Here is a 3,101-nt window from a genome sequence, read left to right on the forward strand (position 1 = left end):
CCTCCTCTCCAGTCAGCTGCCACGCTACAGGTTTCTACCCTGACAGAGCCACGATGTTCTGGAGGAAAGATGGAGAGGAGCTTCATGAGGACGTGGACCTCGGAGAGATCCTCCCCAACAACGATGGATCCTTCCAGATGAGTGTTGACCTGAATCTTTCATCAGTCACACCTGAAGACTGGAGGAGGTACGACTGTGTGTTTCAGCTCTCTGGCATGAAGGACGACATCATCACCAAACTGGACAAAGCAAAGATCAGGACGAACAGCTCATTGATTATAGGTGCTGTATTGACTTCTGATCAATCTTACAAGATGAGTAGATGAATTATTGAATAACTTGATGAATGTTTGTATCGATCAGTAAATCAGTCAGAATAAATTTTATTGGCTGAGATATGATTGTCAGCAGCTCTTATTGTCCCAAAAATCAACATTATGGGACAGAAACCAGCCAAGACACCTCCTACGGACACCCAGGGTTCCCACTGGTCCTTGAATTCATTGAAAGCTTTTGGGGTGAACAAATCAAGGCCTTGAAAGTCAAAATGAAAGTTTGAGTGGGTCATTAAAAGTGCTTGAATTGCTTGAATTCAACTTACTTGAAAGTTTGCAAAAAAGCAAGGTCTTGAATGTTTTTGAATAGGTCATTGAAAGTCCTTGAATTTACTTTCCTTGAACGTTTGTGAAATAAATCATTTTTCGAATAGGTAATTTAAAGTGCTTAAATGTACTTTCCTTAAAAGTTTGTGAAAAAACTTAGACAATTGGAGATAAACATTAAATGAACAGCAGGACAAACAAACATATTCTGGTTGGCAGATGATGATCTTCTTCTCTAACCTGCTTCATCTGAACAGGTTGTGACTGTGTTTTGTTGTTTTCTGCAGGGAATCCCTCTGACATGACTGTCATCATCGTCATTGTTGCAGTGGTTGTTCTTGCTCTCGTCGCCATCGCTGTCATTGGATACTTCATTTACAAAAAGAACAAAGGTGAGAGACCAAAACAATAATGTACTTTTTTGATAAAGTCAGACATTTTTAACTTTAATAACATAAATAATTTGTCTTTTCTTTTTGTTTCAGCCAAACGCCCTCCATCTCGTAAGTAAAACTTGTTTTCATTCATTTTTCTCTGACCTGACTCCTGCAGTATTGGCTGTTTGTAAAACTCAGTGTCAGATCAGAGCAGGATGTGGACTAACAGTGTGTTTCTGACCTTACAGCTGTAAGCAACCCTGAAGTTTTGGAGGAGCTGAATCCACAAGCCTAAATGACAAACACGCCACCCTGAACACAGTGAGTTGCTTCATATGGGACATGAATTTTACACCTGTTGTTAAACTAAGCTGCTTTAATATATCTGCCAAAACCTCTGTGACACAAAAATATTTGACTTTCAGCTGATTTTCCACAACAAAGGTGAGATTATTAAGAGAAAAGCACAGATGCTTTCAGAAACCTTCAGCAGGTCAGATAAAGTGTAAAATTAAAACAAATGACTGTACTTAAAAAACATAAGGTAAATACTTGTTTTACAAAATGCACAATCATTGATATTTAGATCTAAATGATCCTGTAAATATGTGATTTTGTGGAATTGAACAATTATGTTAAGTTTTGTAGTAATTTTATTATTTTTGTCTCTTTAGGTTTATGGATAACTTTTGCACTAGAACGAGGAGCGGTGCCACATCCTCCTCCGTAAACTGGGAATTCATTGATTATTCTTAATCATATCATAAACTGGAAGAATCAGGGTTGGGATTTGAAAAGTTTAAGCTTATTGATTGGAGTGCAAAGAAAAATTAATTATTATAATTTGCCCTTGTTGAGAGACTATTTATACCAGTGGTTGAATGTAACCAAGTACATTTACTCCAAAACTGTACTTAACTACAAATTCCAGGTACTTTACTTGTGTATTTCCATTTTTGTGCAACTCTATACATCTAATCCACTACATCTCAGAGGCAAATACTGTAATTTTTACTTCACTATATTTGCTTGATGGCTTTAGTTACTTTTCAGATTACAATTTTATATACCCGTCCTTTCAGATGAAAACCATGTATCTCCAAATGTGTTGCTTTTTGAATTTGAATGTTTGTGATAAACTGAAGGAGGAACAGTTCCTTCACAGTTCTCCTACTTCATAAGCTAAATAAAAATCTAACCCCTTAGATCAACTGAAAATGCATCGTCAACATGCAACATCAGGGATGTTTTTCTTTTTAGAGATATGTGGTTCTCCCAGGACAGTAATTATATAAAATTAAAATGAGCTCAACCGTAAACATCTTCAGCAGTAAAAAGCAACATACACATTAAAGCAGCTACAGTAGTGAAACACTGTCAGGGAACATTTTACTGCACATTAAGTACTCTTGATACTTTAAATACATTTTGCAGATAATACCTAAATATGTGTAGCAAGAATTTGAATGCAGGACCACTTTCTTATAGTAGTTGCAGTTGTAGAAGTATTTTCACTTCAATAAAAGATCTGAGTACTTCTCTTAACACTGATTTTTCTGAGAAAGCCATTTTTTGCTTCTCTTGTTGTATTCGATCTCTGGTGGCAGTACTGCGAATCAATGAGCATCGTCCAAAAACATGCTGGGTTAACTGGACACCTACTTCACTGTGGTGAATTAGCTTATGTTGTTTTTTTGTTTCATAATATGTATCTGAAAAAATGGTTTGAAACATTGAAGTTTATTTTAGCTGAGATTCTACAAGGGTTGTGGGATGTTTTAAGCTTCTGAGCACACTGCTGAAATGATCTTGAAAATATTTAGGGGCAATTTCTTTCTTAGTTTTGTAACCATATAAAACATGTCTCACTTCTTGTCCATGAGTTACAAGATGAGTTGCCATGCTATATCATTATTATATTCATTTTGATAAGTTTCACTACATTTTGTTTTACTGCCTTTATACTGTAAACGTTCTGATCTTCATTGATATGAAAGACACGTGTGTTCTTGTGAGTGTCACTCTTGTCTTCTGATCACACTTTCTCAGGTACTTTACAAATTCTGTGCTTATTTTGATGAGTTGACTAAAGTCAATAAAGACACTGGATCTGTGCTAATGT

The 3,101-nt window shown here is 35.9% G+C and overlaps 1 long non-coding RNA gene across 1 annotated transcript; it reads left to right on the forward strand.

Moving 5' to 3' along the window:
* Positions 1-851: 851 nt before the first annotated feature.
* On the forward strand, positions 852-3,094 carry LOC123965325. Its single transcript, XR_006823680.1, has 4 exons — positions 852-994; positions 1,088-1,105; positions 1,228-1,300; positions 1,654-3,094. It is a non-coding gene; the product is annotated as an uncharacterized LOC123965325 (long non-coding RNA).
* Positions 3,095-3,101: the final 7 nt, after the last annotated feature.

Source organism: Micropterus dolomieu, unplaced genomic scaffold (assembly GCF_021292245.1).
Source record: "Micropterus dolomieu isolate WLL.071019.BEF.003 ecotype Adirondacks unplaced genomic scaffold, ASM2129224v1 contig_9220, whole genome shotgun sequence".
Classification (NCBI taxonomy): domain Eukaryota; kingdom Metazoa; phylum Chordata; class Actinopteri; order Centrarchiformes; family Centrarchidae; genus Micropterus; species Micropterus dolomieu.